Below are 14,447 nucleotides of genomic sequence, written 5' to 3'. Positions count from 1 at the left end.
CTCTAAGACACCATAACCGATAGTGGGTTTTTCCCTCGCCGCTGCCGACCACGTCTACGCAGAACATCCTCCCCTTCCCTTGGCAGCGGGATCGGGCCGGATCTGTGACCAGCGGTGTGGCCACTGTCGTTCTATGCTTGTGAAGAGAGCAATCCAAGCAAGTAGGCTTGTAGCTTAGGCTCCTGCTAGTGTATATATAGTGGAGCGGTTTTCTTTTTCTCTCCATATCAACCTTTTTATATTGCGTACATGTCATTGAAGAGTGAAATGATGGTTCCTTCATCCGACTAACTTACTGCGTGATTTGACTGCTCATTAGTCATATTACCGTGGCCCCTGCACATACTCCCCCTACGTGTATGACCGTTCCTGAGTCTCACTTGTACTTATCTCTGTTTTCTTGCATGACACATGGACATGATGCGCATAGAGGCATTTTGTTCCTGCATGTTGTTACGTACCTACTCCCTCCTTCCGGTTTACTACTAGTACTCCCTCCGTCCTGGTTTATTGGTCCCCTTTGTACTCAATTCATTGACTCGTTTTCCTCAAGAATTGTCTTTACCAACGTATTAATATCGGGAATGCATGCGTGAACAACGCAGAATTAAACCTTGCATGCAACGTTTTGACAAATCATTGACATATGAACATGTGAATGTGAGGGACTACAACCTCGTGCATGCATGCAACGGTCACACTACACATGCACACAAAAATGCGCGTGACTTCCTAATGCATGCATGTTCGAGCACACGACGGAACACACATGGCCACGCTCAAGTGCTCAACCTACACGTGCATGCACACACATACAAACATACTCAGCCAGGGTGAGCTAGTGACCGTATAAACACCGAGAAATGTATATATTAACCGCAATGAGCGTATTATGAAGTTCACTGACCGTATTTTTACAAATATACAGTGACAACCATTGTATATATCTCTTTTCAAATTAAGCTATATTAACCGGAAAGGAGGCAGTATGGACTAGCATTACTTTGTTGTGTCCCGTCAACTTGCAGAACAAAGAGAAGTTTACGCGCGGTGGCTCACATGACAAGGAGAAACTTTTGACTAATGCAAGATCTCCCTCGCTTAGGCCCCTCCCAACGCTCCAACTTGTACAGGTGCTAAGGTTGCCAACTAGGCAAAAAATCTGATGTGGCATGCTAGTTAATAAGAGAGAGAGAGTAGTATGGTGACCCCAGGAAGAAGTGGTGCTAAGCACGTGTACCTAGGTAGAAGCACAATTCTGAGTCTACAACTAATTAAATACATGAAGCTTAGCACCTTTGCATTGGGGACTTGAATTGCTAAGGCTTAATATACTTAACACCTCATCTAAGCACCTTTGCATTGGAGGAGGCGGTGGACGTGCAACAATTAATTCGGTGTCAGATTGCCAGAAGCATACAATGTACTAGTACCATCATTTCCACTTCCTAAAGAGGCGAAGAGACAAACACAAGGTTTACTAGTACTCCGAGTAGTATTAAATACTACTAGTAGTACTACTATACAAGTACTACTAGGAACCGCATGGTGGAGCATCTACAATCTTATTTTATTTTAATCTGTGATAAAGCAATCTTCAACACATTTGCTTCTCTTTGAGGGTTCTCGCATGTGATAATGGAAGTTGATTGCATGGAACACTCGCGACAATTCTAGCTGAATTCTGGCTCCTATCCTGTTAGAAATAGGAGGGCTAAGTAATAATTTCTCTTTTTTTTGTTATTCAGCATGTAAACAGGTGATGACCCACAAGTGTAGGGGATCTATCGTAGTCCTTTCGATAAGTAAGAGTGTCAAACCCAACGAGGAGCAGAAGGAAATGACAAGCGGTTTTCAGTAAGGTATTCTCTGCAAGCACTGAAATTATCGGTAACAAATAGTTTTGTGATAAGGTAATTTGTAACGAGTAACAAGCAATGAAAGTAAATAAGGTGCATCAAGGTGGCCCAATCCTTTTTGTAGCAAAGGACAACCTGGACAAATTCTTATATAGAGAAAAACGCTCCCGAGGACACATGGGAATTATCATCAAGCTAGTTCTCATCATGCTCATATGATTCACGTTCGTTACTTTGATAATTTGATATGTGGGTGGACCGGTGCTTGGGTACTGCCCTTTCTTGGACAAGCATCCCACTTATGATTAATCCCTATTGCAAGCATCCGCAACTAGAAAAGAAGTATTAAAGTAAACCTAACCATAGCATGAAACATATGGATCCAAATCAGCCCCTTACGAAGCAACTCTTAAACTAGGGTTTAAGCCTCTGTCACTCTAGCAACCCATCATCTAATTATTACTTCCCAATGCCTTCCTATAGGCCCAAATAATGGTGAAGTGTCATGTAGTCGACGTTCACATAACACCACTAGAGAAGAGACAACATACATCTCATCAAAACATCGAACGAATACCAAATTCACATGACTACTAATAGCAAGACTTCACCCATGTCCTCAGGAACAAACGTAACTACTCACAGAGCATATTCATGTTCATAATCAGAGGGGTATTAATATGCATTAAGGATCTGAACATATGATCTTCCACCGAATAAACCAACTAGCATCAACTACAAGGAGTAATCAACACTACTAGCAACCTACAGGTACCAATCTAAGGTTTTCGGACAAAGATTGGATACAAGAGATGAACTAGGGTTTGAGAGGAGGTGGTGCTAGTGACGATGTTGAGGGATATTGACCCCCTCCCGATGAGAGGATCGTTGGTGATGACGATGGTGATGATTTCCCCCTCCAGGAGGGAAGTTTCCCCGGCAGAATAGCTCCGCCGGAGCCCTAGATTGGTTCCGCCTCATGGTGGCGGAGTTTCATCCCGAAAGCTGGCTTATTATTTTTTCCAAGGTAAAAGACTTCATATAGCAGAAGATGGGCACCGGACGGCTACTAGGTGGCCCACGAGGCAGGAGGGCGAGCCCAGGGGGGTAGGGTGCGCCCCCACCCTCGTGGCCAGGGTGTGGGCCCCCTTTGGTATTTCTTTCGCTCAGTATTTTTTATTAATTCCCAAAATGACTTGTGGAGTTTCAGGACTTTTGAAGCTGTGCAGAATAGGTCTCTAATATTTTCTCCTTTTCCAGCCCAAAATCCCAGCTGCCGGCATTCTCCCTCTTAGTAAAATAAGAGAGAATAGCCATAAGTATTGTGACATAATGTGTAATAGCAGCCCATAATGCAATAAATATTGATATAAAAGCATGATGCAAAATGGACGTATCAACCCCCCTAAGCTTAGTCCTCGCTTCTCCTCAAGCGGAAGCTGATATCGAAAAATATGTCCACATGTTTAGAGATAGAGGTGTCAATAAAATAAAATACAAACATGAGGGCATCATGATCATTCTTATAACAGCAACATTTTTATAATTTGTCATATGATTTATTATGCTCAAGTAACAATCTATTTACAATGTCAAGTATGAATCAGAAACTTCATTGAGAACCAACAAACTATGATCTCGGTCATTGAAGCAATTGCAATTTATCATAACATCGGAAAGAGTCAATAATAGAGCTTTTCAGCAAGTCCACATACTCAACTATCATTTAGTATTTCACAATTGCTAACACTCATGCAATACTTATGGTTATGGAGTTTTAATCGGACACAGAGAAAGATAGGCGCTTATAGTGTGTCCTCCCAACCTTTTACCTCAAGGGTAATGTCAACAATAATAGTTCATGCTAACTTACATCCAATTGGTATATACAGCCGGTCTATTCTGCTAATATTAGCAGAATAATTATTCTGATAGCACTTCCGCACTGCATGCTCAAAGCAAGTGCACATCTGATACGTCTCCAACGTATCTATAATCTTTGATTGTTCCATGCTATTATATTACCTATTTTGGATGTCTATGGGCTTTATTTTACACAATTATATCATTTTTGGGACTAACCTACTAACCGGAGGCCCAGCCCGTATTGCTGTTTTTTTTGTTGCCTATTTCAGTATTTCGAAGAAAAGGAATATCAAATGGAGTCAAAATGGAATGAAACCTTCGGGAGCGTGATTTTTGGAATGAGCGTGATCCAGAGGACTTGGAGTGCAAGTCAAGAAGCAGCCGAGGCAGCCATGAGAGTGGGGGGCATGCCCACCCGTACAGGGCGCGCCCCCCTGTCTTGTGGGCCCCTCGGGCGGCCACCGACATACTTCTTCCTCCTATATAAGCCTACATACCCCGAAAACATCCAGGGAGCCACCAAAGAAATATTTCCACCACCGTAACCTTCTGTATCCGCGAGATCCCATCTTGGAGCCGTCGCCGGTGTTCTGCCAGAGGGGAAATCCACCATGGAGGGCTTCTACATCAACACCATAGCCCCTCCAATGAGTTGTGAGTAGTTTACCACACACCTTCGAGTTATAGTTATTATCTAGTTGGCTTCTTCTCTCTTTTTGGATCTCAATACAATGATCTCCCCCTCTCTTGTGGAGATCTATTCGATGTAATCTCTTTTTGTGGTGTGTTTGTCGAGATCCGATGAATTGTGGGTTTATGATCAAGTTTATCTATGAATAATATTTGAATCTTCTCTGAATTCTTTTATGTATGATTGAGTTATCTTTGCAAGTCTCTTCGAATTATCAGTTTGGTTTGGCCTACTAGATTAATCTTTCTTGCCATGGGAGAAGTGCTTAGCTTTGGGTTCAATCTTGCGGTGTTCTTACCCAGTGACAGAAAGGGATGCAAGACACGTATTGTATTGTTGCCATCGAGGATAAAAAGATGGGGTTTATATCATATTGCTTGAGTTTATCCCTCTACATCATGTCATCTTTGTTAATGTGTTACTCTGTTCTTATGAACTTAATACTCTAGATGCATGCTGGATAGCGGTCGATGTGTGGAGTAATAGTAGTAGATGCAGGCAGGAGTCGGTCTACTTGTTGCGGGCGTGATGCCTATATACATGATCATGCCTAGATAACATCATAATTATTCGCTTTTCTATCAATTGCTCGACAGTAATTTGTTCACCCACCGTAATACTTATGCTATCTTGAGAGAAGCCTCTAGTGAAACCTATGGCCCCTGGGTCTATCTTTTATCATATAAGTTTCCAATCTACTTTTATTTGCATCTTTATTTTCTGCATCTATATTATAAAATACCAAAAATATATTTATCTTATCATATTATCTCTATCAGATCTCACTTTCGTAAGTGGCTGTGAAGGGATTGACAACCACTTTATCGCGTTGGTTGCGAGTTCTTTGTTTGTTTGTGTAGGTTCGTGGGACTTGTGAGGAGCCTCCTACTGGATTGATACCTTGGTTCTCAAAAACTGAGGGAAATACTTACGCTACTTTGCTGCATCACCCTTTCCTCTTCAAGGAAAACCAACGCAAGCTCAAGACGTAGCAAGAATGATTTCTGGCACCGTTGCCGGGGAGGTCTTTGCTCAAGTCAAGACATACCAAGTACCCATCACAAACTCATCTCCCTCGCATTTACATTATTTGCCATTTGCCTCTCGTTTTCCTCTCCCCCACTTCACCCTTGCCATTTTATTCGCCCTCTCTTTCCCAATCTCCTCTCTTTTCCGCTTGCCTCTTTCGCTTGCTTTTTTTTTCTGTTTGCTTGTGTGTTGGATTACTTGTTTCCATGGCGCAAGATAATACCAAATTGTGTGATTTCTCCAATACCAATAATAATGATTTCCTTAGTACTCCGATTGCTCCTCTTAATGATGTTGAGTCTTGTGAAATCAATGCTGCTTTGCTGAATCTTGTTATGAAAGATCAATTCTCCGGCCTTCCTAGTGAAGATGCCGCTACTCATCTAAATAACTTTGTTGATTTGTGTGAGATGCAAAAGAAAAAAGATACGGATAATGATATTGTTAAGTTGAAGTTATTTCCGTTTTCACTTAGAGATCGTGCTAAAGTTTGGTTTTCGTCTTTGCCTAAAAATAGTATTGATTCTCGGAACAAGTGCAAAGATGCTTTTATCTCTAAGTATTTTCCTCCCGCTAAGATCATCTCGCTTAGGAACGATATTATGAATTTTAAACAACTTGATCATGAGTATGTTGCCCAATCTTGGGAAAGAATGAAAATGATGATTCGCAATTGCCCTACTCATGATTTAAATTTATGGATGATCATACAAATTTTTTATGCCGGATTGAATTTTGTTTCTAGAAATCTTTTAGATTCGGCCACCGGAGGCACGTTTAGGGGAAATCACGTTAGGAGATTCTACAGAACTTCTTGATAATATTATGGCTAATTATTCTCAATGGCACACCGAATGATCTACTAGTAAAAAAGTGCATGCTATAGAAGAAATTAATGTTTTGAGTGGAAAGATGGATGAGCTTATGAGATTTTTTGCTACTAAGGGTTCTTCTATTGATCCCAATGATATGCCTTTATCTACCTTGATTGATAATAATAATGAATCTATGGATGTAAATTTTGTTGGTAGGAATAATTTTGGAAACAATGCTTATAGAGGAAACTTTAATCCTAGACCGTTCCCTAGCAATTCCTCTAATAATTATGGAAATCCCTACAATAATTCTTATGGTAATTTTAATAAGATGCCCTCTGATTTTGAAAATAGTGTGAAAGAATTTATGATCTCTCAAAAGAATTTTAATGCTTTGCTTGAAGAAAAATTGCTCAAAATTGATGATTTGACTAGGAACGTTGATAGACTTTCGCTTGATGTTGATTCTCTCAAACTTAGATCTTATTCTCCTAAGCATGATATCAATGAGTCTCTCAAAGCTATGAGAAGTTCCATTGACGAATGCAAAGAAAGAACCGCTACATTGCGTGCTAAGAAAGATTGCTTTATAAAACTGTGTTCTTCTAGTTTCCATGAAAATAATGATGAAGATCTTAAAGTTATTGATGTGTCCCCTATTAGATCTTTGTTTTGCAATATGAATCTTGATAATAATGGGACTGGAGATGAGTCAACTTTATTTAGAAGGCGTCCCAAGAATTCAGAGTTTTTAGATCTTGATGCTAAATTTGGTAAAAGTGGGATTGGAGAGGTCATGACTTTAAGTAGTATTGAACCCACTATCTCGGATTTCAAGGATTTTCATTATGATAATTGTTCCTTAGAAAGTTGTATTTCCTTGTTGCAATCCATTGTTAATTCTCCTCATGCTTATAGTCAAAATAAAGCTTTTACCAAACATATTGTTGATGCCTTGATGCAATCTTTTGATGAAAAACTTAATTTGGAAGTTTCTATACCTAGAAAACTCAATGATGAGTGGGAACCTACTATAAAGATTAAAATTAAAGATTATGAGTGTTTTGCTTTGTGTGATTTGGGTGCTAGTGTTTCCACGATTCCGAAAACTTTATGTGATATTCTAGGTTTCCATGATCTTGATGTTTGCTCTTTAAATTTGCACCTTGCGGATTCCACCATTAAAAAGCCAATGGGAAGAATCAATGATGTTCTAATTGTTGCTAATAGAAATTTGGTGCCCGTTGATTTTATCGTCCTTGATATAGATTGCAATCTTTCTTGCCCTATTATTCTTGGTAGACCTTTCCTTAGAACGATTGGTGCGATTATTGATATGAAGGAAGGGAACATTAGATTCCAATTTCCATTAAAGAAAGGCATGGAGAACTTTCCAAGAAAGAAAGTCAAATTACCTTATGAATCTATCATGCGAGCTACTTATGAACCAAGTGTCAAAGATGGCACTACTTAGATCTATCTTCGCTTTTATGCCTAGCTAGGGGCGTTAAACGATAGCGCTAGTTGGGAGGCAACCCAATTTTCTTTGTGTTTCTTGTTTTTGTTCCTGTTTAGTAATAAATTTTGTTTCTACTTTCTGTTTAGATGTCTTTTCATGTTTCATTTAGTGTTTGTGCCAAGTAGAACCTATAGGATAACCTATGATATGGGTTGATTTGATTCTGCTGAAAAACAGAAACTTTGCGCTTACGAAAAAAAATTCAATAAATCACAGGAACGAGCTTTTGCATTGATTCTTTTTGGTACTGTTCAATAAACAAATTTTTTAGGACTTCCTATTTTGGTAGGATTTTTAAAATTCTAGAAGTTTGCGTTAGTTACAGATTGCTATAGACTGTTCTGTTTTTGACAGATTCTGTTTTTTCGTGTGTTGTTTGCTTATTTTGATGCATCTATGGCTAGTATGTAAGGGTATGAACCATAGAGAACTTAGAATAAATTAGGTTTAACACCAATAAAGAATGAGTTCATTACAGTACCTTATGTGGTGGTTTTTTTTTCTTTCACTAATGGAGCTTATGAGATTTCCTGTTGAGTTTTGTGTTGTGAAGTTTTCAAGTTTTGGGTAAAGATTTGATGGACTATGGAATAAAGGGTGGCAAAAGCCTAAGCTTGGGGATGCCCAAGGCACCCCAATATATTCAAGAATAGCCAAAAGCCTAAGCTTGGGGATGCCCCCGGAAGGCATCCCCTCTTTCGTCTTCGTTCATTGGTAACTTTACTTGAAGCTATATTTTTATTTGCTACATGATATGTGTTTTGCTTGGAGCGTCGTGTATTATATTAGTCTTTGTTTTTTAGTTTACCACAATCATCCTTGCTGTAACACACCTTTTGGGAGAAGCCTCCTTGATTGAAATTTATTAGAATACTCTATGTGCTTCACTTATATCTTTTGAGCTAGATAGTTTTTGCTCTAGTGCTTCACTTATATCTTTTAGAGCACGGCGGTGGTTTAATTTTGAAGAAATTGTTGATCTCTCATGCTTCACTTATATTATTTTGAGAGTCTTTTAGAACAGTTTGGTATTTGCTATGGTTATAAATTGGTCCTAGATTGATGAGCATCCAAGTTGGGTATAATAAAAACTATCATAGGAAGTGAATTGGATGCTATGATCAACTTGATACTTGATAATTGTTTTGAGATATGGAGTTAGTGATATTAAAGTCATGCTAGTTGGGTGATTATGAATTTAAAGAATGCTTGTATTGAAGTTAGCAAGTCACGTAACATGCACGTATGGTTAAAGTTGTGTAACAAATTTGAAGCATGAAGTGTACCTGGCTTGTGCATCCTTATGAGTGGCGGTCGGGGACGAGCGATGGTCTTTTCCTACCAATCTACCCCCTAGGAGCATGCGCGTAGTGCTTGGTTTTTGATGACTTCTAAATTTTTGCAATAAGTATATGAGTTCTTTTGACTAATGTTGAGTCCATGGATTATACGCACTTTTACCTTTCCATAATTGCTAGCCTCTTCAGTACCGTGCATTGCCCTTTCTCACCTTGAGAGTTGGTGCAAACTTCGCCGGTGCATCCAAACCCCGTGATATGATACGCTCTATCACACATAAACCTCCTTATATCTTCCTCAAAACAGCCAGCATACCTACCTATTTATGGCATTTCCATAGCCATTCCGAGATATATTGCCATGCAACTTTCCACCATTCCGTTCATCATCATCATGACATACATTACTTTTGTCATATTGCCATTGCATGATCATGTAGTTGACATCGTATTTGTGGCAAAGCCACCGTGCATAATTTTTATGCATGTCACTCTTGATTCATTGCACCATCCCGGTACAGCGCCGGAGGCATTCATATAGAGTCATATCTTGTTCTAGTTTCGAGTTGTAATTCATGTGTTGTAATCAATAAAAGTGTGATGATCATTATTATTAGAGCATTGCCCAAAAAGAAAAAAAGAAAGGCCAAAAAAGGCCAAAAGAAAGAAGAAAAAGAAAAAAAGAAAAAAAAGAAAGAAGAAAAAAAAGAAAAAGAAAAAAGAAGAAAATAAATAAAGGGGCAATGCTACTATCTCTTTTTTTCCACACTTGTGCTTCAAAGTAGCACCTTGTTCTTCATGTAATGAGTCTCATATATTGTGCTTCAAAGTAGCACCATGTTTTCATGTAGAGAGTCTCATAGGTTGTCACTTTCATATACTAGTGGGAATTTTTCATTATAGAACTTGGCTTGTATATTCCTACGATGGGCTTCCTCAAATGCCCTAGGTCTTCGTGAGCAAGCAAGTTGGATGCACACCCACTAGTTTTCTTTTGTTGAGCTTTCATTCATTAATAGCTCTAGTGCATCCGTTGCATGGCAATCCCTACTCCTCATGTTGACATCAATTGATGGGCATTCCCATAGCCCGTTGATTATCCTCATCATTGTGAGACTTTCTCCTTTTTTGTCTTCTCCACACAATCCCCAATCATTATTCTATTCCACCCATAGTGCTATATCCATGGCTCACGCTCATGTATTGCGTGAAGGTTGAAAAAGTTTGAGATTATTTAAGTACGAAACAATTGCTTGGCTTGTCATCGGGGGTATAGAAGTTGGGAACATCTTTGTGTGACGAAAATGAAGCATAGCCTAACTATATGATTTTGTAGGGATGAACTTTCTTTAGCCATGTTATTTTGAGAAGACATGATTGCTTTTATTAGTATGCTTGAAGTATTGCTATTTCTTTTGTCAATATGAACTTTTATTTTGAATCACTTGGATCTGAACATTCATGCCGCAATAAAGAGAAATTATATTGAGAAATTATGCTAGGTAGCATTCCACATCAAAAAATCTGTTATTATCATTTACCTACTCGAGGACGAGCATGAATTAAGCTTGGCGATGCTTGATAGGTCTTCAACGTATCTACAATTTTTGATTGTTCCATGCTATTATATTACCTGTTTTGGATGTCTATGAGCTTTATTTTACACAATTATATCATTTTTGGGACTAACCTACTAACCGGAGGCCCAGCCCGTATTGCTGTTTTTTTGCTTATTTCAGTATTTCAAAGAAAAGGAATATCAAACGGAGTCCAAACGGAATGAAACCTTCGGGAGCGTGATTTTTGGAACGAACATGATCCAGAGGACTTGGAGTGCAAGTCAAGAAGCAGCCAAGGCATCCACGAGGGTGGGGGCGCGCCCACCCCTACAGGGCACGCCGCCCTGTCTCGTGGGCCCCTCGGGCGGCCACCGATGTACTTCTTCCTCCTATATAAGCCTACATACCCCCAAAACATCCAAGGAGCCACCAAAGAAATATTTCCACCACTGTAACCTTCTGTATCCGCGAGATCCCATCTTGGAGCCGTTGTCGACGTTCTGCCGGAGGGGTAATCCACCACGGAGGGCTTATACATCAACACCATAGCCCCTCCAATGAGTTGTGAGTAGTTTACCATGGACCTTCGGGTCCATGGTTATTAGCTAGTTGACTTCTTCTCTCTTTTGGATCTCAATACAATGATCTCCCCCTCTCTTGTGGAGATCTATTTGATGTAATCTCTTTTTGTGATATGTTTGTCGAGATCCGATGAATTGTGGGTTTATGATCAAGTTTATCTATGAATAATATTTGAATCTTCTCTGAATTCTTTTATGTATGATTGAGTTATCTTTGCAAGTCTCTTCAAATTATTAGTTTGGTTTGGCCTACTAGATTGATCTTTCTTGCCATGGGAGAAGTGCTTAGCTTTGGGTTCAATCTTGCGGTGTTCTTACCCAGTGACAGAAAGGGTTGCAAGACACGTATTGTATTGTTGCCATCGAGGATAAAAAGATGGGGTTTATATAATATTGCTTGAGTTTATCCCTCTACATTATGACATCTTTCTTAATGTGTTACTCTGTTCTTATGAACTTAATACTCTAGATGCATGCTGGATAGCGGTTGATGTGTGGAGTAATAGTAGTAGATGCAGGCAGGAGTCGGTCTACTTGTTGCGGGCGTGATGCCTATATACATGATCATGCCTAGATAACATCATAATTATTCGCTTTTCTATCAATTGCTCGACAGTAATTTGTTCACCCACCGTAATACTTATGCTATCTTGAGAGAAGCCTCTAGTGAAACCTATGCCCCCCGGGTCTATCTTTTATCATATAAGTTTCCAATCTACTTTTATTTGCATCTTTATTTTCTGCATCTATATTATAAAATACCAAAAATATATTTATCTTATCATATTATCTCTATCAGATCTCACTTTCGTAAGTGGCTGTGAAGGGATTGACAACCACTTTATCGCGTTGGTTGCGAGTTCTTTGTTTGTTTGTGTAGGTTCGTGGGACTTGTGAGGAGCCTCCTACTGGATTGATACCTTGGTTCTCAAAAACTGAGGGAAATACTTATGGTACTGTGCTGCATCACCCTTTCCTCTTCAAGGAAAACCAACGCAAGCTCAAGACGTAGCAAGAACGTCATTCTTTCAACCAAGTGTGATGCAGTACTCACCCGAGTGAACTTCTCGTCGGAAAAAACTGCAAGCGTTGTTTTTTCGGTACTATTTTCGCTCTAGTTTTTTAACTGTTTATCGGTATTAGGCGTGTAATATACTGTTGAAAAGCTATGGATTAGGCGCAACTTCGACATGTTGAAGACTTTTCGAGATTCGACACGGTTTAAGAGAAGTTCTGAAAATGATGCAGCCCATGACGAGTGGCAGCGAGCGTTTTTTCGCGATTTCTTCTAAACCGCTTGGCAAAACGAAGCAAATGATACACCGTTGGAAAGATATCATCGAGAGGCATCTTTTTCATATCTATCATTTTCTCTAATTCGTTACGGTTTAAGAGCAGTTTCAAATTTACTAAATAGCGGAATTATGTTCTAAAAAAATCAAATTTTAGGTACTGTTTTCGCCCCAGTTTTTTAACCGTTTGTCGAAACGAGACGTGTAATATACCGTTGAAAAGCTATGGACGAGGCGCAACTTTCATATGTTGAAATGTTTCTGAGATTTCTTACGATTTTAAGTTAATTTTGAAAATCGTGTGGCAGGCGATGAGTGGCAGCGGCCGTTTTTCACGAATTTTTACAAACCGCCGGTCGGAATGATTCAAGCGATATGTCGTTCGAAAGATATCAATGAGGCGCAACTTTTTCATGTAGAACAATCTCTCTCATTCCTTACGGTTTAAGAGGAATTTTGAATTTACCGAAATGCAGACACTCTGTTTTTCGTGACACCAAAATCGACGGGCATACTGCATCAAACAGAAAACCGCACTGCTTGAGACTGAAAACTGTACTGCATCAAACGGGCAAGCGAGCTTCATGATATTTTTTGTCGGATGTAAATTTTTGTAGACGAGTTTTTGTTGTTTTTCTTTTTTTTTCTTTTTTTATGAACGAGAGTGTACCGCATAGACGAAGAAAAGTGAACTGCAACATATATCAAGTGAACCACATTACTATCTTGTTTTATCGCTATTTTTCGCAATTTCATGTTGAGCTCAAGTGAACAACATCACTCTCAAAAGTAAACCACATCCGAGGACTAAACGCACTGCAGGTGATGTTAATGAGTTACGAGGTCTTTACCTATTTTTGTTTTGAGTCCATATATGAAGAAAATCACATGTGAAAAAGAAGTGAACCTCTCCGTGAATTTTTTATCTTACTTGCCTACAAAATGAGCCACTTTAGGATTTACAACGAACTGCATTAGGGTAACTATTTTACAAACAAGCTTCTGTAGTTTACATAACAAGTCTCAAACAAATTTTTCAAAAATGAATTGGGCCTCTAATTGTTCGCAAACACCACCTCCTCTTAGTGTGTAGTCATCCTTGCCACGCGACCATAGTGGCGTTTTTGAATCACATGTCGTAGCAAAACTGCAACACGGTGATGGCGGCCAAAGCAGGCCACCGGAGTAGACCATGGGGCAATGTGAACTAGAGCGATACCATTCAAAATACTGCAAATCACCGGCGAACCGAATTGCTCACACATTATATGTTCAAGACTCATGTCTCTCTCTCCTTGTACCCCCATCTCCTGCAAAAACAGGTAAACTGGATAGCAAGAACAGAGTTAGAATACTACCGAAGATTCCCATTAAAAAAGTGTAAAGTGATACAAATGAGAGTAGTAAACTACAGTAAAAAACACCGAACAACACTGATGTTTTGCTCCCTAAACCAAGTATACATGCTAGTCATCGCGTACTGCATATGCCCGCGGCCAGAGCTGCTTGCCTTGGCGCAGGCGAACTGCACGCGAAGGTGTGCTGCATGCAATCCAACTGCGTCGCACAAAAACTGCAGCAGCGGGCTGCATGCACCCATGAATTGAACCGCTCGGGTACACGACGTGGACTGCGAAGGGGAATGGCGACCTCGCCTCCATGGATTTGACCACCTTTTTGAGAGGGGATAAACTGGTCGCTGGGAGGTGGTGTTCACTGGCGCGGTAGCGCGGCCTCCAGGGATGGGCGGGCGCGGAGGTGTGAAGAAGGCGGCGGGGGTGGTTCCTGCATGATGGATCATGCGGAAATTGGGGGGGAGGAGGGACAAGATCACGACAACCTTATCCTAGCCAGAGGCAGTGGCCGGTTCAGCGGCGCGTCATCGAGCCTCTGGAAGACGGTCGGCCAGGAGGGTGGTGGTGGGCGGCGGGGAAGGTC

The sequence above is a fragment of the Triticum dicoccoides genome, chromosome 7B, assembly GCF_002162155.2.
Source record: "Triticum dicoccoides isolate Atlit2015 ecotype Zavitan chromosome 7B, WEW_v2.0, whole genome shotgun sequence".
NCBI classification, from domain to species: Eukaryota; Viridiplantae; Streptophyta; class Magnoliopsida; order Poales; family Poaceae; genus Triticum; species Triticum dicoccoides.
Note: the sequence above shows the minus strand (reverse complement) of the source record.